At 42.8% G+C, this 25,836-nt stretch overlaps 1 protein-coding gene across 1 annotated transcript in view; it reads left to right on the plus strand.

The window, feature by feature from the left end:
• NCALD (neurocalcin delta) overlaps positions 1-25,836 on the plus strand; it is a 58,106-nt gene that overhangs the window by 14,842 nt on the left and 17,428 nt on the right. The gene's annotated exons all lie outside the window — the stretch shown is intronic.

Consider the following 25,836-nt stretch of genomic DNA (forward strand, 5'->3'; position numbering starts at 1 on the left):
GTCTGAGATCTCTCTTCAGCAGCACTTGCCAACTGTGGTGCTCAAGTTGGGGTGTTAGCAGATGTGTTTTGCTCTGCTTCAGTCTCCCAGCGGGTTACAAAGCCAAATTCGTGATTCAAATGACTACACTTATTTTTCAGACTTAGTACACTTTTTTTTTTAATGGGAGCTTGGAATGGGGTGAAAATTCTTTTGTGTTCTGGCAAGTGTCCCTCATATCTTGGCCTGCAGAGGAAGAGCAAAAATGATATTTGTACCCTTTACATTCAAAATGTGTGAGATTATAAATATCTTGTAGTTGTAAAACATTCCTGCTTGTTCTTCAATTAAGAGATGTAACCTGTGAGACTTCTCCCCACACATCTCCCTGTGAAGTCTGACAGACATCTGACTGTCTTCTTCTTTGTGCCAAAGGGCTTAGAGACTTCTGGAGGAGTTGGTGGTGGCATCTCACAATTCAAATAACACAGCTACTTCTCTTTTGGGCTCAATAGACCAAGAGAGGAGAAATTACAGAATATTTAGCTGCCCTTTTGATGACAGGAAATTAGTCCTTGTCCTCCTTCCCATGAGTAGTTCAGGTTTTGTATCTCTCTCAATGTTATCAGCTACTTCTGAACATATTATATAAATGAGAACTGAATGAACTGAATGAGAACTAGTTCCTTTAAAAAGAAGAGGAAAAAGAAGAAGAAAGGCCCTGCAGAAATAGCAAGTCAGTCCAGTTAAGTTTGTTCCCTGCTTATAATTTAACTATTTTGTATGAACATTAGAGCATTCTCTGATCTGAGCAATAAGCTTTCACCTTTTCATACTGTGGGCTGGCTGAAAAGCCTTTGCCTCGTGCCTACATCTGAGATGTCGTAAAGCCAAAGCGCAGATGCTCCTGTAACATTCCAGACTTCATCTTACTTGTTTGGTGGACCAATTGTCCTGGAGACTGCTCAAAGAATAATTGATTTGAGGATTTGTCAGCTGAGCAATCAGGTAGAAAAGTCTATTTTGTCATGAGGTTTCATTTTCCAGCTATTTTTGTTAAAATCAAGGAACTTCACATCCAGAAGGAATTATATAACTCAATCTGACACTCCATGTTGAGCAAACTGAGACTGTGGTCTGCTCAAGCAATTCTGTGAAACTAGACTCCCATATTTCTGTTTCTGCCAACCATAAACTTGGAATTTGCTCACTCACTCTCTAGATTCCATTTAGAGATGGTATTGACTGGATTTCTCTAGCTTGTATAGAGACAGTGAAATTTAGATTTCTGAATCTGGAGTTTTCTGTCGGTAAGTAATGTGGAGAGTTTGACATTAAAACAATCCCCTCCTGAGCCATTGTTGGAGGATGTATCTTGTAAAAGGTTGATTCTAGATTCAGAGCACCCCTGCACATGTTCTCTGAGCCAGCCCAGCCCAGTAAAAGGTTGATTCTAGATTCAGAGCCCTCAGTGTGTCCCTGCACACACTCTCTGAGCCAGCCCAGCTCCCTTGCTCTGTTCAGGCAGGACTGGGGCTGTGAGTGCCCAGTGGTGAATCCCCTCTGCCAGGGAAGCTCCCTGCTGCTCTGAGCCTTCAGAGGGAACACAGACAGGCTGGTCTCTGCCTCTCCTCTCAGTACAGGGCACAGACTGAAGCTGAGCACAGCTGGACAGCTGGGTCCCCAGCATGTGCAGAGCTCATGGTATCACTCACAGAAGTCCCTGGGGGCTGCACCCCTGTGCCACCCCACAGGCCAGTGCAGAGTCACAGTGTGCAGCCAGGTCTCTGGAACCAAATTCCTCCCCCCTTTTCTCCCTTCCCACGGCATCATCTCTTGCTGACAGGCTTGAATGTGGGAAGCATCCAAACCAGAAGCATAGGCAGGGGAGTCTGCCAGTCTGCAGCTGCTTAGCATCTCAAAAGGAAGGCTGAATTCCTTGTATCTGATGATCAAGATGAAGGCAGTCACTTTATTGACAGAATTAGTTCATATTCCAGTCCATCATATGTACAGATAATGCACTGTGGGATTAAGCTACTGTAGCAATAAATTTCCTAACCTAATTTTAAAAGATAAAAGCTCCAGTGAAGCGAGGCTTCATGGCACACTCCACTCCATTCAATTTCCAGTCCTTCAGGAGAGCAGGCAAGAACACCCTCCCTCAGGTTACTGCTCTGTGTCTCTGACCTCCTCCTACAAAACCAAATTTTCCAGGGAAGGAAATGGAGCAGCACTAAATCTCCCTCCCTCTGGCTACCAGCATCTGCTGTCACTCTGCAGCTCACGTGAAAGGTCATGTGGAGCAGGCTCTGAGAAGCCCTCCAAGTAAAACAGGGCATGCTCTCTGGCCCTTTGTCTGCTTCCTCCCCTCTTGTGCAGCAGCTCCTGACCACCCTGCTCTGCCAAGGAGTTTCAGAGAGCCACAAGCACTGCCAGCCCACTGCACCTTTGATCTGGGAACAGGAGTGGCTTCTGAGTACTGGTGGCACATGAGATGCTGATTCCAACCTGTGGCACAGTGATGCTGGGTAGGCATCTCAGGCCTTTGTTCGTGCTTTGGGCTCAGGGAGGGCTGAATGCACTGGGCATTGCCCGAGGTCTGATGGTGTCAGGAGATTGCTCAGTACCCACAGGCCTCCTGTGGCAGCAGCTGAGGGACAGGCATTGCACCAGTGAGGAAAGCCCAAGAGCTGAGCATCTTAGGCTGGATGGCAGCTTACAGCTCAGCAGTGCAGCTGCTGAAGTCGCCCATCTCTGCAGCCCCAGAGATGGGAATGGCTCTGCCACAGCGTGGTCAAGCCCCAGGGAGCGAGGTGGCTGCGTGTGCATGGAGCAGCTGTGCAGAGGTAGACAGGTGCCCCTCAAGGCATCACAAGTCAGAATCAGTGAATAGTTGAGGTTGGGAAGGACCCTTAAAGGTCATCTAGTCCAACCCCATATCTTAACAGGTCATTGATTTCCATTCACGATTGAGCTGCCTTGCACTGCTAGTGAGACCAGAGTCTCTTGGAACTTGACTGAATTAAATTTTCTTCTGGCCAGGCTGCTAGGATGGTATTGTTAGAAACCACAGGCATGAAGCCCATGTAATGCTGGTGGCAGTAGCTTTATTTCTCTTGGCCATGCTAGAGTTACCAAGCTCCACCAGGCTTGTCTGAGAAATTGGTTGTCTTCACGTTTGAAAAGGCAGCATTTACATTGCAGCTCCAGCAATGTGCTTGATATGTGCTAGTTTAATATAATTTTAAGCTGTTTATCAGGGCATAAAGGAATACCTCTGCTGGTGTGTTGTCTTCCTTTTTGAAGGCCAAAATGTTTGATGCTCCAAACAGTGTGCTAAAATCATCTGCAATAAGGAGACAGTGTTCACTTGGAAACTCCTGGAAAAAAATATTCTTGGCTTCTATATTAACAAAATCCAAGTAAATTGGTACTTTTTGTGCTGTTTGAGTTCTTAAAGTGCAGTTCAAAAGGAAAGTCACACCAAAAAAATGTAACATTTTCAGGTACTCATACCCTGCCCATAATTATTGCCGGCACAGAAGACTGCAACAACCTATTTACTTGCACCAGCCTCACAGCTGGCCTCCAGCCAGCAGCTGAGGTTCACCCCAGTTCTAGATGTGAACCTCAGACAAGGCTTACAGGAAGCCTTCAGAAAATACAAGTTGGTGGTTTCAGTAGGGCTCAGCAGCACCAGCTCCCCAGGCCTTCCTTTGCCTGCTTATTTTCATATCATATTTTACCATCTGCATTTCAAAGAGAAGTGTTTGCAGTTTTTTTATGAACCAAGGTTGATATTAGACACTAAAATGGACAAATGCTTTTTGCTTGGATTCTTTGGCCAATGTGCACATTGCTCACAAGTTCCCATTTGAAACAGTTGTCACACAGGTGTGCAAAACACTCTGGAAACCCTTTCCTCCACTGCTGGCTCTTGCTGCAAGCAGTTCCAGTCATCGTGCAGAGCTCCAGGAGCTGCTCTTCATCTCTGTGCACAGCACAGCCATGTTACCCACCTCCACCTCTGTCTCAGCTTGTCTTCTCTGTCTCTGCTGTCATTCTTATTTTATTGGACTTTCTTTGGCTAATGGCCTTGTTCTCCTCCACTTGCCTGTGTCTGAGGAGCTGCAGTGCCTGGTCGGGTGCAGGGTGGGATGGGCTGTGGCCACAGACAGGACAGAGTTTGGGAGGCACCAGAGGCAGTAGGGCAGGTAGTAGGGTGTGACAAGGTCAGGTTTTTGAGGGATCTAATCAGTTCTGTCAGTTCTCTCTCAGCCAGGCCAAGGAGGTCTCTAGGCTCAGTTCTGCAGGATGTTCCTGAAATGCTGCTGGACATCACTCTGATGTAAGCAGAGATTACTTTGCTGATGTGAGGGAGGGAGACAGCTGCGTGTTAGGGAAGTCTGGCCCATTTCCATCATGCTGCATTGTCATTTTCCACAAAAGTATTTACCAGCAGTTGCTCCAGCCACTTGCCAAAAAAAGAACAGTTTTTCTTCCTTCAAACAAGAGTGAATGGAGCATTGGAACTACATATACATATTTTTATACTTGGTATTTTCTCACAATAAATGTGCCACATGGCATAGGATGAAATTGTATTAGAGGAACCAGCATACACATCAAAGCTTTGATTGTAAACTTCCAGCTCAGAGAAGATGAGCAATCTCAATGTTCAATTATAACTGCAGATATTTCCTTTTTCCTAAGCTGGTGTCTGTTACCATGGCCACAACCTTCAGAATTTTCTGATTGTTTTGAAGTCATTACTAGGAGTGAAAGAGCAGATGTTTAATTACATTCTTCTTATTCCATTCATTAGGTATAGCTGACATTTTAGAAGTCTTCAGTAAAAAAAATAAGTCCTTTTTTATTGTTTATCATTTTCCTAGAGAAAAATAGCAGAAGTTAATTAATATATGCCAATATGCACTTTGTCTACAACTTTTAAGTCGAGGTGAGGAAAGCAGTTTCCTGACATCTTAAGGACTGGGTATTAGATTGTTATTAGCAATAATCAGAGGTAAGTGAGAACCATGCTGTAGAAAGTACACCTGTTGTTGTCCTGGTCACTGACAACCCCAAAGGATTGAGAATGTGCTTTGAACACTCTGGTTTATACCCAAAGAAGCAATGTTAAGCCAGAGCCATGTATTTGTACATCACCAGCAGAGTCCTTCACAGTCCCCACTGCCCAGGTATTGTGACTGTCACTATCCCCACTGTGTGTGCAGTCCTCTGGGATTTATCAAAACACAAGAGTTGTTCTCCACCACATTGTGGCATTCCTGGTTTGTGGATAGAGACAATAATTGCTCAAGAGATTGCTCAGCCAACAGGACTGCGGGGAACGTGGTCCCCTGGATGTGTCATGGATTGTTCATGTATGTTCCTCTTTACTTAGACAACATTACCACTTGTGTCACAGAATAGAAGATTTGTTCATTAAAGCTTCCTGTACTCAGGGTTGTCTAAGTTTAGCATTTTGTCTGTGATGTTGGTGACTCCAGTATGTGATGAAAGCTTTGTCATTTTCCTGTGCACACCCCTCCCCATTGGATTCTTCTCAGGCCAAAAGAACAACTTGATTATAAGAAAGATCAAGTATGAGGTAGGTCCTGAATCACACTGAGACTGGTATGTAACTTGGTTTATACTGAGAAATGTCACAAAAAGGCAGCCTCTGATGTCTGCCCCCTTCCAGGGCTGCTGAGCAGGGACTTTGGGGTGTTTGGCTTGAGCATGTTTGGATAGAGCAACCCTACTTCTCATCCCACTCTTACCTTCAGTGTCTAAACTTATTTGGCTCTGTGTTTTGTTGCTCTGTGCCTGGACTCTTCACCAAAGCTGACTTCCTTGATGTACTGAGTGTTGGGAAGGTGAATGCACTAAAGAAATGAAAGATGTGAGTTCATATCTCCATTTTCAGGCTGCTCTCCTGTTCCCTTCTACAGATAGGTGTTCTAGACCAATGCTGTTAAACACCCTCCTAAGTTTTCTTGAATCAGAGCTCCTAGGTATCAGCTTCCTAATGTGTTATGAGATCTCATTTTTCAGCTGTTTTTGCATAGCCCCTCTTGGTGGTGGAGTTTGCTCTAACTAGTACTGCTAGTAACTTGAAGCTATTAGTGTGTTAAGAGGATCATAATTTCATCAACAATTATGCTGTTGAACACTGATTTAAAGATTTTGCAAACTGGAGCAAAAGACAGTGCTATCTCCCCCTCAAAAGCAGAGCTCACACTATGGAGGGAGACCCAGAATGGGACTGCAATCCCACATAGAAGCAGAGATGCCAAAAGAGGGAGTTTAGTTCAGGGTCAATGGCTGCAGAAAATCCAATGGTAGGAAATGCATTCAGTGTCCAGCAGCTTCTCAGCATCCCTGCTGCTATGGGATGCTCCCAGAATGCCCACACACAGCTGCTGCTGGGCAGGCAGGGGAGAGCTGGCCAACAATGGACATGCCTCTCAGCCACTGCCCAACAGTCCCTTCTCCTCTGACCACGTGAAGCTTGGCTGTCATGTTTTTGCCTTTATTTTTGGTTATGCAGTTATTTTGCTAAGTTGCAATCTCTTGTGTTGCTGTAAAAGCTGCTCTTGCCTGTGCAGAGTCTGTAATTAAATATGACCCCTCTCATGTTGTGCCTACAGTATACCATGCACTACCCAAAACTCTCAGTTCCTGACACTTTTTCACGTTCACTTGTTTCTCAGACTCGTTGGTGTCATTTCCATGGTTGCAGAGAGTTCAGCAATAGAAGGTTGATCTTTGGGCTTTAGGAACTCATTCCTTCTAGAATAGTAACGTAATGCTGCAGACTTACTCTAAGTAATCCAGCTCCCTAGTGTGGCTGAGCCAGTGCAGGACAGAAACAGCCTTGTGCCTACACAGAGGCATAATCACCCTTGAGCAGGAAAGGAGACAGGAGAGCATCCATAAGGAGGACAGCACATTTTTAGGCAATCCCTTACTTAAGGCATGTTTTTAGTTTGCAGTGTGGAAGAGAAGTGCCTTGCTTACAACATCTGCTTCATGCTCCATGCATGAGTGATCACATCCCCCACTGCAGCAGCTCAGCAGAGCTGCGGTGCCAAGGTCATGTGGAGGTGCAGGGGCTTCTGTGCTGAGCAGCTGGGACAGCTGACCTCAGATCTGTCCCATCCTCCAGCTCTGAAGGACCCATTTGTCTCTGTCTTCAGGGCACTCACAATTCCGTGTGGCATCCACCTCTGCACCCTGCTCCCCACTCTGGGTTGTGCTAGCCTGCATGGTAACCTAACCAGGGGGTGTCTTGTCTTCTCCTCTTGCAAGTGTGTCCCTCTAGTTAATGCTGTACATATTCACATGTGTCATATATATAGTTCATACATGTACATATGCATATATTACATTAAAAGATAAAGGTGAATTTTCAAATTCAAGTTGTTGGAAAAGTTGAAATTTGGGTGATCTGTGCTTTCTCTCTCAACTCTTCTAGTATGCATCTCTTTCTTCTAAAAGGAACATATATATATTAGTGCAGTTTCCAATATGCTTTCTAATATGCTTCATTTTTGTGACACCCCTTGGAAATTGGTTGCAGAAATCCAAGAGTGGGGTCTGTGAGAGGCAACTGCTCACTTTGGAAATTTAAAAAGCTTTATGGAACCTTAACAAGAATACAACAAAAAATCTTTTTTTCCCAGCATGCAGTGCTGGGAACTGCCCCTCGTGCATACCACGTGGCCAGTTCGTGTTCAGAATGGATGCTCAGTCTTTTATACTCCTGGAGTTGCATCAGCCAGCCCTGGCCCCTCCCAAAGTGTCAGTCAGCTCTTCTTTGCCATTTATCAGTGGAGACTGCTTTCTTGTAACTGGATTGGAGGTCAGGTGTTGCCATGCTGCACCCCCTAAGCACCAAGCTTTCCCATTCCCAACTGCCCCATGCAAGGGACACCTGTGCAACTTCTTTGTACCTGTCCTAGACAGCTCAGGCTGTCTGATGGCAACAATACAGGTCTCTTGTGAATAAGGAAGATGGCTTCAGCCAGGGGGCATTTACTTACAATTCAACAACTGCACGCCCCAGAGTCTTTTATCCTCAAGCAGAAATGGTCCTGCAGATCAGTGGAATCTTTTCAGCATCATACCACAACTCTCCCTGCAGATAACTTGAGTGTACAAGGGGCTTACATGCATTACTGTCCTTGAAAGTGTAACTTTGCCCATTTGCTCGAGTCCTATCACTATCTCAAAAAGTATCTGGAGAGTTTTCCATTTTGAACAGTCCTATGTGTCTTTCTCAGAATGAAGAAGACACATCCATGTTCCTTAGTCATTACAATGCCCCTTTCAGTGGTGTCTCTGTGTTTCTAGATCATCTCATCAAGGACCTGTAGTTTCTTCTGTGAATATGCTATTCTAGACATTTTTGGTCAAATTTTAGTTAAATATGCTTCTGCTATCAGCTAGCTTTGTAAATGAAAGGGATCAGAATATATAAAAGATTCAGAGTTCCCAGATGTAAAAGTTGATGTCTCAAATGGCCATTCAATAGATGCAGGAGTGATAATCTGCTGAGATAGACTCCTGCAGGAAAAAAAATCAACAGAAGAATGCTTTTTTGTTTGTGACTGCTTTCAAAGTTCACATACAGAGGCTCCTTTCCTTTCTTTGAACATCTCACACATATTCTGAAGAAAGAATATTTTAATTATAAACCTGAGCTGTCTAATCTTCCCTGAGCACTCTTGTTTGCTTTGGACCCACTTCAAAGCTATGCTTAAAAGATCTGGTAATTTTTTAACAAAGAGTAAAACTAGCTTCTAGGTGAAATGTGTAAAAAACTGGGATGTCCATGCTTGTGACTGTGCAAGGGGAGCTGGACAGCACATTCTGTGTTCAGTGTATGCCCCACATGCTGCCTGGTGCAGAAGGCATGCAGAGGTTTGTCCCCAAGTTTTTGGAAGATGTTTGGACTAGGCAGGTGAGTTCTGCCTTGGGGCAGAAGGAAATAAATCCCCTGCATGTGTTCATAGATGAACAACATAAAGTTGAACAGGGTTCAGCAGTGCCCTGGCAGCCAGGAGGGCCAAGAGTGTCCTGGGGGGCACCAGGCACAGCATCACCAGCCGGGCAAGGGAGGGGATTGTCCTGCTCTGCTCTGAGCTGGGGCAGCCTCACCTCGAGTGCAGGGGCAGTTTTGGGCACCACAAAATAAGAAAGTTGTAAAGGCATTAGAGGGCACCCAAATGATGGCAACAGAGACAGGGAAGGGCCTTGAGGGGAAGCTGTATGAGGAGCAGATGAGATCACTTGTTGTGTTCAACATGGAGAAGAGAAGACTTCAACTTCCTCATGAAGGGAAGAGGAGGGGCAGACACTCATCCCTGTTCTGTGGTCCCTGTGACAGGCCCTGAGGGAATGGCCTGAAGTTAATCAGGGGAGGTTTAGGCTGGATTATTAGAAAAAGGTTTTCACCCAGAGGGTGGTTGGGCACTGGAACAGCTCCCCAGGGCAGTGGTCACAGCACCAAGGCTGAGAGAGTTAAAGAAGCATTTGGACAATGCTCTTGGGCACATGGTGTGACTCCTGGGAATGGTGCTGAGCTGGGCCTGGAGTTTCATTGGTGGATCCCTTCCAACTCAGTTTATTCTGTGATTCTCTGACTTACACCTCCTAGTTGTTAAGATGATGGCAAAATCTGCTTGTCTGCAAGATGAGTGTTCCCATTCAGGGCTGCCTTCTATCTTTTCTTCATGCTGTATTTCATTGTCATCAGTCAGGAATTAGAGATCACATGGTGCATGGACATTCGTGCTCATCCAGTGTGAAACAGGTGCTGTCATCAGGATGGTTTAACAGAAAAGAGACTTGTAAGGGAGATGATATATTTTTATTACATGAGTTTATAAGCTGTGAAGGAGCAGAACCTACCTTTGGCATACACTATTGAGTGTTGCAGACTGACATCTACATGAAGAGATCATTTAAGAATTTCTGTCTGAGCTGGAATGAGGTCACACCTGGAAATTAGTTTTTTCCTGACGTCTGTCACTTGGTTTCAAGTAGCCCCCCTTCTTTCCCAGTTCATCATCTGAGTTCAATTGTCCCAAGAACCAAGAAGTGTCAGGTGGGATCAGGCCTTGCCAAAGCCCCCACAGTCTTCAAAACCAGTGGATTCCAGATCTATTTGTCACCAGATATGATACAGATCTTCTAATGCACCATCTGCCTCCTTTAAAGTGAAGGCGGGGCTGTTCCACAGAGGTTAGTGACAACCTCCTTCTCCACCTGTGTCCCTCTCTGCTCCAAATGTGCTAATTACCCTTTTCTGTCGTGCTTATAGTGCATTAACTATGATAAATTTGCAGGCCACCTGTTTCTCTCCTATGTTTATGTCAGGGCTTACTGCTCTGTTTGACCTGCTAAGGCACTTGAGAGAGTCCATTTAATTTTACCTCATTAGGGGGTCAAATAAAAGATTTGTTACAACCCTCCTTCACAAACACAGCTTCTCAGCAGCAGTATTTAACCCATCTCATGCAGTATTTAGCCTTTTCACATGCAGAAGTTGGTGAGGACACCCAAGCTCTGTGCCAGTGAGAGCACCCAAGCTTGTGCAGGTGAGGATTGTCTCCTGGTACTCTGCCCAGGAGCAGCACATGCAGCCTCTCAGGAGCACTAATGCAGATCTTTGGCCAGAAGACAACCCCATTATTGGATTCCCAGGTGCATAACTAAGCAGTGAGTGGAGAAGCGTACACAGAACTTGTTTAGAAAGACCTTTTTTTTTTCCCCTGAGTAAGGAACAGAAAAAAATCTAAGTGGTGAGATGTGCATTATTTCACCACAGCTTTCCACTTTGTGCTTGAGGTAGCCACAACTGCTGTGCCAGGACTCCATCAGACCATGTCACTGCCAGCACACCTCCTCAGCCCCTGGCCCATACAGATTTGTTACCCCTTGCTGGCCACACACAGCACTCTGTTATGGCTGGCCAGCATCGTGGAGCAAGTCTCGTCCTCCTGACAAGCAGGAGGAGAGAGACATTTAAAATACAAGACCTTTATTTTTATAAGGCATGACACAGAGAGTGCAAGAGGTTATTGCTGTAGTAAGAATGGGTCATATGGGGCATACAGAGCAAGAAAAGAAACTGGAACAAATGTCAGAGACAGAGCTCCATTGGTGAGATTATGATTATGTAAGAGCATCTGTCACTGAAAGGATCTGAAATATTGGCCTTCAGGTAACTGGTAAATCTTTCATTAGCCACAGGCAAAACATTCTCATTAGTCAGCCTCTCTCATGCCAGAAGTCCCTGCTAGGGATCCTAGCATGTCCACGTCCTCACCTCCTTTGGAAGGATCTATGGATATGTGGCATGAGGACTGCTGCCGGGTCTCTGTGAGATAAACCAGGATTTATTCAGGGACTGGGAATGGAGGGCTCAGCGTGGGACACCCTTGCCCACACAGCAGTGGTGCACACTTGTTTCTGTGCACATGTAAAACTGAGAGCAGGGAGATCCCATCATTTAAGTGAAGTACATGTAGTCGAACTTTGGCCTCCACTGCTTTGACTACAGAAGAAAACAAGGGTCTAAAAATAAGGAAATGTTTGCCTCTTGGAAATTTTCTAAGCAATTAATCTAAGAATTATTGATGTTTCTAAATTTGTCAGAAGAGGGAGGACCATCAGTCACACTCAAAAATACCAGCTCTTTGCTGATAACTCCTAAAGTGGAATGGCTTTTTAATGAAGTTCCAGAAAAAAGGTTTGCTGCCAAAATCAAGGATATTGCTCTATCCCACTCATACTACTTCATCAAGGAAACTTCCAAGAAAATTTTGATTTTCTTCCAAAGTTGTTGTGTGGGATTTTTCTTTTCTCCTTTTTCTTTTTTTTTTTTTTGTTTTGAGTGCCTGAAAGCCAACTCCAAAACCAACTTTACTGCCAACCTTTTAAAAGAAGTAATGACAATATATGCTAATAGGAGGTTTCACAAATCAGTGTGAGATCACTGAAACCAGTTCCCATCTGATCACACATGAATGAACAATGTGTGGGTTTGAACTGTGTCCATGATACGATGATAGCTCCACCTTTCATTCAGATTGAGATCAAATGACTCCTACCAAGTCCTGGGTGGTAAACTGCTGATAAGTCACTGTTTTATCATCCTGTGGAGACTAATTTGAAAACATCCTGGTTTTAATGTAACCGAGAGATAGATTTTAAAGCGCCTCTCAATGAAATGGATACTGTTGCTTATTGTGGCTCCCTTTCCTAGCACATTCATTTAAAAGCAGTGAGCCTCATAGGGTACATCCTTCTTTTAATAAAGAAAAAACAAGTAGAAAATCAGAAGTTTTTGGTATATATTTGCATAGTTATCAATCTTTAAATCTTTTTTGGAGGATTCCTTTGGTAATTCACAGGAGGATCCCTGTGTTGCTCACTGGCTTAAGTGACTTTCCAGTGAATTCATTAGAAGATCAAGATCTGAGGCTTATTTGGTGGAACAGGATGTGCTTTCTTTATTGAATAAGCAATTTATATGGTGATTTTACATGGCACTTTGCAAACAGTGGGCTGATTCTTCAGTGTTCATCCTGTCTCTAGGCAGTGGAGCTTCTCTGGTTTTCATAACATGGGTAGCAGAGGAGAGAATTAGGAAATACTTGATGCATGAAGTGAGAGGAAGCATGGAATGTCTGAGGAGTGGGTTGGGACAGAAATTATTGGTGGAAGTGATGTGGAAGGGAGAATTGTCAGTTGAAGATAATTTAAGGACATCTTAAAAGCTGTATGGAGCAAGCAAGAGGAGAGAGACATTTAAAATACAAGACCTTTATTTTTATAAGGCATGACACAGAGTGCAAGAGGTTATTTCTGTAGTAAGAATGGGTCATATGGGCATACAGAGCAAGAAAAGAAACTGGAACAAATGTCAGAGACAGAGCTCCATTGGTGAGATTATGATTATGTAAGAGCATCTGTCACTGAAAGGATCTGAAATATTGGCCATCAGGTAACTGGTAAATCTTTCATTAGCCACAGGCAAAATATTCTCATTAGAGTCAGCATCTCTCATGCTTATGTACATTTTCACTCCTCTCCCTGTCTGAAAAGTAATGCTTCCCAGGCAAAGGAATCAGATCATCAGAATCTGAATTTGTAGCTGACATTGGTGATGATGATGTTCAGAGTTCAGAAACTGCTCTTAAAAACAGCAGTACCAGTACTCTACCATTAAGGCCAAAGCAGCAAGGCAAATCGTGGTAGATGAAATGGTAACAGTTTTCTATTAATTAGATACCAAATACATCTTTGCTACATATTTCTTTTGGATGATTTAACGAGAGAGAGACAGAGATTAAGCCATAGATGGTCTTCTTCCAAGGTTTCCAACCCCTGCTGCTTCAGAGATTATATATTTCATTGTTAGGATATTGTTTTGATGGTGCATGGCATAAAAAATGCCATTATTTGCAAATGCTAGTAGTAGGAATGGACATGCATGGGAAATGCAGAAAAACTTAAGAGAAGTTATGTGACAGACTTTTTCAAAGACAGTAGGAAAAATAAAAAAGATTGTGTTTGTTTTAGGGAGCTAAGAAATAGTAGTGGAAAGTAAGAGATAGAGGGAAAAGAGAGAAAGGACAAGGTTTTATGTACTAACACAATAAATAAAAACCCTAGAAAATGAAAAATGGGGAAAGGCACTAAAACTCACATACAAGAAATCTCAGAGAAACTGACATCTTGAGAACAGCAAAGAGGCAAAAGTACACTGGCCTAAAAATGTAACAGGATCAGAATTTCTGTTTATTTACAGTCACTAGGAAGTGGTGAATAGTGACATTTTGTTTCATGTTGGATAGAATCTGGTTTTCCTAAAGTTAAACTGTGGAAAGAAGCTTTCTACTGGCACTCCTTCTTTTCTACAAGAGTGACACCCATTGTTTGTTGTTCACAAGGGAAAAAACAGTTCGTTTGTTTGAAGACAGTTATCTGATGGACTTTGTTTACTTCCTCAAAGGATGTTAGTAGTGAAGGCAGAAGTGCTGTTAACCCTTTCTTTTGTGAAGGAGTTCATCTTAGTTGAATTTACTGAAAATTTTCAGTGATGGCAGAAAAGTTTTCCATCTCATAATTCATATTTTTCTGTCTAGATTTTGTCCTGGGTTTTATACATTATTTCATGTTGCAATTTGTGCAATGATAGAAACTGGTAAAAAAATTTCTTGAATTCATGCAAACAATTTTTTGCTACACTCTGTTTAATGACTGTATGACACAACATTTCAAAAGTTCCTTTTTAAACCAGTACTGTATATAAGTGTCTACTACCTAACTTAATATTGGGAACTGCTGTGGCTTTGTTTACTGATAACAAACAATAGTAACAACACCAAGATTATACAAGCATTTGTTTACATGTGTGTGACAGACAGAGAAGCATGGCAAATTATTTTTGCACTTAGTTTGTCAAATGTTTTTCTATGCCTCTTAAGGGAGTTTGCTTACCGACCTTTACCATGTTGTTCAAACTCCCAAATTCATTCCTGTTGAGTAATTTCTAAAATCAGGCAGCACACTGTGTTATGCATGAAACAGCAGTTGGGTAGGACACAGCTCTGGGTTTTTCACAGCAGGCTGTCAAGACTGGATGTCATTCTGAGTTTCAAAGTGAATACAAATCAAAATCTTCTTCCAGTAACTTTATAGATTTTATCCAACCTAAGTTCCCTAAGCTGAGGCTTTTTTCAGGTTTGTGTACAAATGGTGCTCACACGGAGCGGAATCTCCACATTAAATGCCTGCTGTACACCCCCAGATCCATCCATCCCTCCCAGGTCAGCTGTCCACGTGGAGTGTGGAGGAGGAGGTGCTGCAAGGTGGCTGGGTTAATCATGAGATTGTCAGGAAAGAGAAGAGATACTGTCATCACCAATGGTAACCACATCCTTGCCCATGGAAACTTTTCAGGGGGCACAGCAGAGCAGCTGAACGGGGGCCCATGGCTGAGCTCTGCGAGCTGACTGCATTGCTGGACCAGCTCAGGGCAATTATAGTATATTCTATGGTTTTCCTGTACCTTATCTGCAGTGCAGAGGTTGTATGTGGAGACAGAGAAGAGGTCTTAGGAAAAAACAGCAAAGACATTGTTTTAAAACAAAATACTTTCATTTGTGCTAAAATCCTTCACGTCAGCATATCTTCTCAAATAGAATTCATATTAAGACTCATCTGAATGAAGTTAACTTTTGAAATAAAATATATTTATTTAACTGTTAATCTTCAAAAATGGGCATTTATCACAGAGCAAATATTCTATTTAAATTATCAGTTTAAAACCTTTGTAAAATGGAAGTAGCTTGCTGCACTGCAGTTTGGGAATTACGAGTTCCTTTCGAACGTAGGAGCTGTAGGCTGTGCCATATGTCACTGGGAGGATGTTTTCTCATATATTCACAGGAAAATCTTGGATTTGCAAGATGAATCCGTGAACTTGGCAGTAGAACATGAGGAATAAAATAGAAGTGGCTAGCCTCAAACTCCCCTAGACAACCAGAAGCTAGAAACTTGCCATATGTCATTGACGTCCATGAGCAATGCTGAGCAGTGGAATATCACCCTCTCTTGCAGCATTAAATACTGCCCTAAGTCATTAATACAAAGCAGATGGCTTTGTTGTTGATTAGAGCTGGTTAGGATCTGAAATTCCCATTCCAAAGGAAATTCTGACATTTGTATTTATTTTCACTGCATATTGGAACAAAACATCAAAATTTCCCAGTGGGATGGATATTAAAACTGCTCTGGAAATACCAAGTTATTTCACTTCATTGGTATTGAATTGTTTTCTCAATAATACCAAACCAGTGTAATTCTAAAATTAATCAAATGTAAATGCCAGAACAAAATTAATAAACACATAAAGTAACACTGAAACATTTTTCCATGTTAAAAGGAAAAGATTAAATTGAAATCATAAATTCTGACATTTTTACAAAATTTGTTTTCTTGAATGTGACAAAACATTTTGATTTCAGCTAAGCAGCATTACCCTAATGGAAATGGATTCTGCTGAAAAAATGTTCACCCAGTGCTGTTTGTCCAGGGCCAGTAATGTACAGGATCATCTTGCAAGTCCAAGGATGTAAAAATTCCGAGAAATAAGACATGCACAAAGAGAAAATTAACACAATATATGCAGTTTGGGAACACCTTTGAAGACTGTCTTAAAAATTCCTACAACTCCCACAAAATTGCTTTAGTCATCTAGATGTCTCTTACATTAGCTCTCTTTTGTTCAGGCACACTTGAGAGTGTTAAATGCTGGACAAATCATCCCTGGCACGGACCTTCATATTTATGAACTTGTAAACTGTGACATTATCTTAGTGAGTCTTGTTTCCATCTCCTTAGCAAAATTCTGGTCCTGACTGCCAGATCCTCCCACTCCCAATCTCCAGTTGCCTACTTTCCTGGAAAAAGTTCCAATAACTCTCTTCAATATGGAACAAAAACTCACAGTTACTGTCCAGGTAGGAACATTCACAATCATTCCTTTCCCTGTCATAAGAACATATTAAAAAATAATCTAGTTTGCCAGCTAATGGCTCCATTTTTTCCAGTATCACGATTTCTATTTTTTTCTGTCAACACCAAGTCTCTGCTGTGGGATAGGAGACCATCTGGTAACAATTTTTTTAAGTGGAGTCTAAGCACAAATGTCAGTCTTTGGGAGTCACATGCTATTTATTTACAAAGATAAAAAAATCAATATCATGAATTCACATCAGCTTCTCCTCTTACTTTGTGCAACAGTAGCTTTCTGCTTTAGTTTCCACTACCCTCCACCGAGGTATTGCATATAAGATTACATAAAGGGACCAAACAAGATGTAGGACAGATTAGAAACCTGATGAAGGAGCTGCTGGCTGAGTTTGGTGACTGGTGTGCTCAGGTGCACTGGGGAAGATCATGTTACTGCTGGTGAGTGCCCTGCACAGAGAGAAGCCCTGTGGAAGAAAGGAGAGTGCAGTGGGTTTGACGTGGCTGGACATGTGAGCACCAGGATAAGGACAGACAGAGTGACGCAGGTGTGTAGGAAGGGCGGCTTTTCTAAAGCACTCAGGCCCCAGCAGGTACCAAAATCAGTGGTGCTACTTTCTGGCAGGTCTCAGTTTACTGGATACAGATGCTTTTTGAGAAGCTACCCATTGCACAGGTGCCCAAAGGGAAGGTGTGTTTTGTTTGAGAAGCCCAAGTTGAATTGTGGGTACTGGGAACTTGGAAAAATGTGACCTTGAGCATTTTAGGAAATGTGGCCCAGAAAGGTTCTTGTTAACCAAAGAGACTTTAGGCTCACAAGTTGCTTAACCGGAAATACAGTAACTGCAGAAAATTTCCATCATTTGGATCTTGATGTATGGTGTTCTGAAAGAATGTTGATAGATAAAGTCACCTCCAGATGGAACAGGTGAGAGATTTTGCCAACTCCCCTGCTGTCGGCTTAACACTCATGTTTATAAATACTGCAGATGTCCTGTGCTTAGTGAAACAGCTGAATGCAGTAAAATCTGGAAGGGCAGCCTCCTGAGGGTGGATGTTCTAATGCGCTGTTAGCAAAGTCTCTCTTGCCCTTTGCCATACAAAATTAGGCAAAGGCAAACATACTTTTACAAAAATACTATTTCCTTAGAGTTTTAAGAAATCAAATACATAAATATATATATCTAATTCCCAAAAGAGTCATCTGAAGTCTGCCAAGACAAAGAGTAGTTATTTTAAAGACCTTAGATAGTTCTACCCAGGGTTAAAACAAAATGTTGTGGTTTTTTCTTATACACCATATGGTAAAGTGTTGTTTCTCAGCTTCACAAATGAATGATTATGAACCAAAAAAGCATGTGAATATTTATTGGCATGATTTTTATTGCTGTGAGTTCTAAAAGAATTAGGAAGAAATGAAATTAAATAGCGAGACCTTTTCTGAGTGTAAGAGAAGGGGTAAACAAATCTGTATGAGTTCTTCCTCTTTTGTGTGGTTTCTCTTTTTTTTTTTTTCTTTTGCTCATTTCTCATTAAGGAAGAAAAGGTTACTATCAAGCCTTTCTGGATGGGTGAAGCTTTTGCTGGCCCTGGGGAATGACTGTCCACACTTACTGCATCATTTTTTGCCCTGCTCATAGAGTGATGGCAGCACTTCCCAAAGGGACTCCAGACAAAGCCAGGACACTGAGAAAGGCTGAAGTGCTGGATGCCTCAGTGTGTGCTCAGAGGAGCCCTCTGAGCCACATTTACACCCTCTTACACTTTGGAGGGTCACTGTAGGATCTGGGAGCATGGATTGCTTTATTTGTATCTCCAGCAGCCCCTTTTCCATGTGTCTTCACTGCCTGATGGTAGCTGAGCAGACAATTTTCCTACAGATCCCTGGGTGTGCTCTGTCCAAGCAGCAGGGGTTTTGTATGAAGTGAGAGAGCTTCATCCCCCTCTGTGATAGCCAGGCTGCTGATGCAGCAGCAGCAAGAACCTGACTCCAAAAGGATAATGACAGACCTGACTGCCCCATCAATCAAAATCTAATGGGTAGAGGTAGCCCATTACAGACACTGCTCTTTGGTGGATAGATGTACACCAAATTTCAGCCAGGAGCAGCTTCAGAAACAAGCTCTGAGTCCTAAATGCAGGGCTTTAAGGTGGAAAGAGTGATCAGCCATGAATGAGAGTGGAATCACTGTGCAGTGTGACATGCTGTACAAATGCATATAATATGCTCTTTTTCCCAGCTCCCAATATTGGAAATGCTCATGTGCCTAGTCATCCTTCTTGTGCCACACACTCCCCTTTCAGGAAATGCTTTGGAAACAGAGACCTTTTCTGGAAGCCCCAGGGATGCTGAAGGTGATGCAAAGTGAGGGATGTGCATATCAGCCCTTTCACTGCTCGAGACTGAGGCACTGTGCATTGGTCTCTAAACACCTCCAGCCAAGACTGGAGCATTGCTGAGAGTACCATGACAAGCACTAGGCTGGTGTTTGGTGTTTAGTTAACCCAGTGGTGCTGAAGACCCCAGCATTTATTGAGGAGACACTGCATCCCCTTCCTATAGCCACCCTCCCACCAGCCCTCACTGCAAAAATGCACAAAGGAATTATGATAAAGAGAAACAGGAGACAAAGTGCAGCAGCTGTAGCATTTCTCTGCCAGAGCAAATCTGAAGGGAGAAGAGCCTGGGCTTTTGATGTCACCCATGAGCACCTCCAAGTCTGAAACGTGGGAGCTCCGTGCAGCTGCTCCTGCTTGGATTCCTGCCTCAACCAAGACACAGAGCTATAAAGGATTTGCTTTTATTTCTTGTCTTGAGTTTCTCCTGGGGTGTCAGGAAAGAACAAATTCTGTCAGGAAAGAACAAATAGAGTCAAAGGAGAAGTTAGGGTCACCTTTGGTAAGGGAAGGATTCCCAATAAGGGGCTAAAGAAACAGGAAGGTGGCACTGAACAAAACAGGAACTTAGAGCAGTGAAAATGTCAGGATCCTGAAATCGAACTAAGATCCTAATACAAAAAGTTGAGTGAATACTGTGATGAACATGTTTGGACGTACTAGTGGGCAACTGGGTAGCACATGACCACTCTTCCTTCTATTGATAAATAAAGCATAAATACTGAATGATGATCCCATCCACACCTCTTCCTTGGTTTTTTTCCTCTTAATTTCTTCATCAGTCTTCATTCCTCTTCTTTGATGTCAGCTATAGTTTTAGCCAGATGTATTTGTACTTGTTTTACTCCACTGCAAATCTGTTTACTGCTGTTTCTTCTGAAAATTGTAAGAGAGTGTCAGACTTTTTTTAAATCTTGCTCATTAATTTCATTCAGTTTTTGCTCTTTGCCAATAGAAAGAGATAAATGGAGGGTGGTGAGGCTCAAATTTTTTTTCTGCATGTATTTATTTTTTTTTTTGTTAAGTCCCTGTGTGGTTTTTAATAAATTTGGTTTTCTTTCAAAAATATGTTCCAAGATGCCATTAAAAAAAATTAAGCAAAAGCCTTTCTTGGCAAGCATCTCCACACTGGTTACTCAAATGAACGTGTGAAAATAAACTAGAAATGGCCAGAAGGAAGCAAAGTGGCTGCTTCCAAGAGCCTGAGGGGTTCCTTTCTGTAGGATGGAAATAAAAGAAATCTCTTGACCAGGTAGTGCTTACACGTGACAGCAGATGACTGAAACCAGAGGAGTTGTTCTTCCCAGCACAGCTGCTGCTGCTGCTGTCACGATGCACAGTGTCCCACCAGCAGGATCCTGCACTGGGATTTCCAGTGGGACAGTGGAGAGTGGTGGCTCTGAGGCTGTGAATGGGGAGCTCAGGGACTGGTCACAGAGTTCTCCTGGGCTGGAGCACACCAGAGATCAACGAGTGCATCCCTGCCTTGCTCAAGCCTCACTGCAGAGCCCCAAGATCACAAGACAGTGCCTTGCCCACATTTACTGTTGGGTTTGCATGATGAGGCCATGGCCACACTGGTGTTCCAGCTGCAGGGAAGCAGCACTCACAGATGGGGAGGGACTGTATCATTTAGGATAGCTCTTGCTCTGAACTGTCTCATTACATAGCTTGTACAGCAGTTAGCAGTATTACAGCCCAAAGGAATAACTGACCTTATGAAAGAAACTTAGCTTTTCCATCAGATTGTGTTCACCAAGCCTTGACTTTTGTAAATGCACATAACTTCCCCCTTTCTGTAAGGGCATGGACATAGATGAACCAGTGCTGCATTTGGAAGCATGTGTACACTGTATGTGTACAAACAACAACAGAGTTTGCAGACATTGACGCATTGTGGTGAACTGGTACTTGGTATTATCTGAAGCTGTACCAAGCAATGAGAGCACCTGGCAGAGGGGAAGGAAGAGAGTCGTTTTAATGCAGTGAAGTTTAATAATAGGGCAAAATTTTGGCCAGAAAGCTCTGGGGATGCATCCCCAGACAATGTCTCATGCTCTGAGATGCACCTCAGTCTCCCCTTGATATCCCTGCACTTATTGCAGGGATGCTGTACTGCAAGGTTTGGTCAACCAGGACAGAGCAGCACCCCTCCTCTGAGCCTGTGACAGAGCTGAGTTGCACAGTGGCAACAGAGAAAGAATTGGTAGGGGTGCCAGAAAGGGATGGCAGAGGAATTTATCTTGCCAGAGCCCTGTCTGCTGTGCTGTGGAGGCTGGTGTGCAGTGACAGAAGACTGCTGGTGGGTAGAACATGAAGGAAGGCGAGATCCCTGCCATTTCCAGATGTGCAGACAACTAAAGAGATAGATGGTGTATATGAGTCCACTTGTCACACATCCAAGTTTTCAGTAATGATCTGACCGGAGGAAAAAGCACAGCAGGTATGGTGAGTGGAGAATCACACTTGTGCCTCAGAGTGCCATTGCCACAGCAGACTGACTCATGCTGGAGCATTGCTTTCTCACCATTGTCAGGTAGCAGAGCTGGCTCAGAGTGATGCTGTTGTCCTTTTCAGCCTTTAGTTCATTCCAGCAGCCATCAGGAGCTTGTGCAGCTGCTTGGCAGAGATTGAAGTCCCACGATTTCTTGTCTCAGGAAAATTCTCAAATTATGTGTTAGAAATATATTAAAGACAGCATTGCACCCATAAGTGGATTATTTCTTGGAAACAGGTCAAACTGTGTGTTAGAAACCAAGAAACAGAAGTTTCTGAAGACAAAAATCACAAAGTGGAACTTTCATTGCTTCTTTCTGAAAAGTTTTCTGCTTTCATTTTTACAGAATAGGTGTCTGTAGCCAAGCCTGTGGTGTGACTCACTTGCTGTTCCCACCAGAAACAGATCAGGCAGGACTTGTTTACACAGTGGTTCTTTAGACCTTTGAGGTGCTTTGTGCCCTGTTAGCTCTGAAGTACCCAATAGCCTAAAACTTCCATTTTTAGAACAAGGCTTCCCTGCACAAATACCACTTCTCATAATGCTTTTTCCCAGCAGGGGACTTCCCCTCAGATTTAAGCCTAAATGAAAATTAAGAAGACTTGTTGTCTTATAGCAAACCTTCAAGAGGAAAAAGAAAACCTTTTTGTTTTTGAGGAAATATGTTTAGATGTTTGCATTGCATTTTTGCATCGCACTGCACTCGTTGCAGTGGGTTGGCTGCATGCTGCATCTTTCCAGCTCCTGCAAGGTAGTTGCTTAAGCAGGCAGTGTTTGCCTTACTCTGAGGTTTCAGATTGAGGTAACAAGTGTGTGTGAGCAGCAGCAAACTGCTGGCAAAGAGACACGTGGTAGCAGAGGTGTTCACTGCCCTGGTGCCCAGTCAGAGCTCCCTGTGTGCGGAGGAGGCTGAACCTGCACACGCCGGCTCTGCTGCACTGCAGGAAAGCCATCAGTGCAGGGTCACTCTTGGCTTGTGCTGTCTGTCAAACAACTCTGTCATCTTCACCTTAAAAACTCCTCACGTGGACCTGAATAGAGGAACCTGCAGTATTTCCTTTCAGGAGCATCTCCTATTTCCTCCCATAACCAGTGAGCAGGGATTCCTTCCATAGCGGCCACACAGCAGGGATGCTTTACTTCCTGGTATTCTGTAGTTGTTGGCTGAAATGATACCAGCCTTTCAAGCCATAAACACATCACATTCTTTTACCAAAAAATATTGCCTTAAGAATTAAGACCTTGGTATTTTGGTATGTTCTACGTAGCAAGTCATTAATATATATTATATCTAACACCATTGTATCAGAGGAAGAAATTGCAGAAATGCAATTAAACATATTAACTAAACACTGAATTTTTCTTTCTTTTTGTACTCCTACAACATCCATTTCTCAGTATTGTCAATATTTTACTTTGCCATTGTGATCACTGTTCACTATTTACTTGCTGTATTTAGAACTTTTAATCAGTTATTAGAAATTTGAAAGATCTACAGGAATGATAAAGTGTGAGAAGATGTGAATCAGTTTCAATTTCATTTTGTTCTGTGCATGTATTGCTGTCATTGTTAGCAGACATCCTCTTAGCTTACTGCACTCTGCCCACAATCTAATCTATCTTGAAGATTCAGACAGCAATCTATGAAGTAATTGTAAGGATCTTCAAGTGTCTTCAATGATTTTCTGTACTAGGACTGCAAAAGCATTTTCTTGTTGATAGATAGAATAGGCACAATAAATCCCATTGTGGTGGTTCCTAGAACACCACCTATTAAAAAGGAACAGTCTGGAAGGCAAAGAACATGATAAAAGTTCATCACAAGTGGACTGAGGAATAATGCTACTAGTTTTGACTGCGTCACCTGGCATCACAACAGCTGTGGATTTCAGCCTTGTACGGCAAGTCACATATGGTTAGCTCTCCCTTTCTGCCTGGGGAGCACAGTTTTTTCTGGTTGTGATGCTCTGCAGGGCACTGCATTCTACTCTTCTGTGGGTTTTATTATTTGGTGAAAATATATTGTACCTACAACACTGTGCAGCTATAAGGGCATTCATTTTTAGAGTGAAATAGAGTCTTATTGACCACCTCCTGAAGGACCCTGCCTTCATCTTACCCCAGAATTTCATTTTTCAGAAGACTCTCAACTAGAAATGTGCAAGCTGAGTTTTCCATTTTCAAATGTTTGCATTATTAAAAAGCAGGAGGGGTTATATGGCTAATTCTAGCTCATTCCCACCACAGCGGGCTTGCACCTTAGTCAGCAATCTTCCCTCCCTGCTCTCTGATCTGCAAAGTGTGCTGCCCCTGGCATGGGGAGGAGCTGCTGCCTATGCTGGGGATGTTACTGGAGGGTTTGCGTTAAACTGGTGCCACTATAAACTGACCCTGGCCACTTCCAGTTGCTCTTCCATCCCACTGGAAGACCCTGATCATGTTGTTTTGCCTGACATAAAGCCCTCTGGCTGCTCTAATGTAATCCATTCCCTCAGCTAATTCCCAGGTTGTTTATTATGGGCCCCATCCAACACCCATGGAAGGCAACACAACGTTCAGCTGCCTTGGCAGCTGTTGGACTGGGCCTATGAAACAAGGACTTTTTTGCTATTTTCAGGGCATGAAGAGCTTGGATAACTTAAAAACTGTACAGCATGTTTTGATCAGGATGAAAAGACAAAAGGTAGTAGAAAAAATTACCTTTGAGATGGCATCTTCCACTTTTCAAGTGTTTTGGAGACACTTTGGAGGAAAATATATTGTTTGGTCAACGTAGTCAACCAAGCCCCTGAAATTGTCAAGAGATGGATAGATCCCCATGGGGCAGGATTCTTCACCCTTCCCATCCTCCTGTCTGTGAACAGGGAAGCCTGTTCTCCATGAACCATGTAGGCAATGTGTTTAAACAGGACATATAGTTACCAAACTATAATTCCATTTGTATTTTGCCTTTTTTCTCTTATATGTTCTCTGTATTCTTCACACATATATTTGTAACTCTGTAGCCTGTTGTATTAGTGACTAGTTTTCCCAGTACTTTTCCATGGCCTTTCCCTAGGCAAAAAGACAAAATTCCAGAACTCCAAGTCCCTGGGGCACAAGGCCCCAGTGCTGTCTTCGTTATTCCTGGGAACCAAGGCTGAGAGTCCTGAGGAGAAAACTTCAAAGAAAGGGCTTCACCTGAAGGAAAATTGCATCACCACTTGCATGTCCTCCTAATTGATGCTTTTTATCAATTATGTTAATTTCCTAAAACCCCTAAAATGTATTCACCCCTAGAGGGGGTAGACTTTTGTGGACATCTTTCCATAACTGCCCCTGAAGGCCTTCAAATAAATATCTGCTCTTATATTACCTCCTTACTAAAATTATGTTGAGTTTCATTCCCAGGTTGGGAAAAAGACAACAACTGTATGCTACCAGACAGCCATCACTGAATCCTGGAGACACAGATGGATCTAGGATGGATGCTGTAGTTTTCCACTTGAGAAGTACAGCTTTTTGGTCATTCTGGTCCAAGAAAACAGGAAATTAAGGAATCAATCCTCTAGCTGCCTTGGGGAGTTCAAAGTCCTTGGGGAGAAAAGGACACAAGAAAAAAAGTAGCATCAGCCTAGGGGAACCTCAGTTTCTTCTTCACAGTGTCAAACAGAAGAGACAGTAGACTAGCTTCAAATGGTGGCACATTTCTCAGTAGCTGCTTCTGTGATGTATCAATATTGTATTATTCTTTGTCTTTTAAAGTAATGGTTAAGAAAGGACATTTTATTAAATGCTCATTAGCCATTCCAGTCATCATTATTAAACCCATCTCTGGGCAGAGACTCCATTCTGACAACAGTGTGAATCATGTATAAATTATTTTGCAATTCTACTTTAGTTATCCATACATCATATCTTAGTTGTGACTGTCATTTGCGTGACAAATTCTCAGGCAGGTCTCTGTCAGTAGAGAAGGGCTTCCCACAAATCAGCATGATGTTAAGCTTCCAGTAAAACTGATGTTGCCTTTTGGAGCCAACACACTCAGGCTCCAAAACTTAAAACCCAAAGGCATCCATCATTAGTAAATGTGCTGCACAATGTGATATGTACCAACTTGCCTCAAATGAATATAATTAAGGTGATTTAACAAACTGTATCCAATAATACTTCTTAATGGTTAATTTAAGGGAAATGAATTTTCAATTTCATTGCCTGGATACAAAACACAGTAATAGTTTGAGTGGGGGAATCCACTGTTGATAAAATCTCTTCAGATTTTATCTTAATTTTGAAATAAAATGGAAATTTATCTGTGCCAAACAGTTTCTGCATTGCTTTCTGGTTATAAAGATATATGTAGAACGGCTTTGGAGCTACTGGTTTCAGCATACCCTGCAGTTGCACCTTGATCCCATTTTGGA

This window comes from Ammospiza nelsoni, chromosome 1, assembly GCF_027579445.1.
Source record: "Ammospiza nelsoni isolate bAmmNel1 chromosome 1, bAmmNel1.pri, whole genome shotgun sequence".
NCBI lineage: Eukaryota > Metazoa > Chordata > Aves > Passeriformes > Passerellidae > Ammospiza > Ammospiza nelsoni.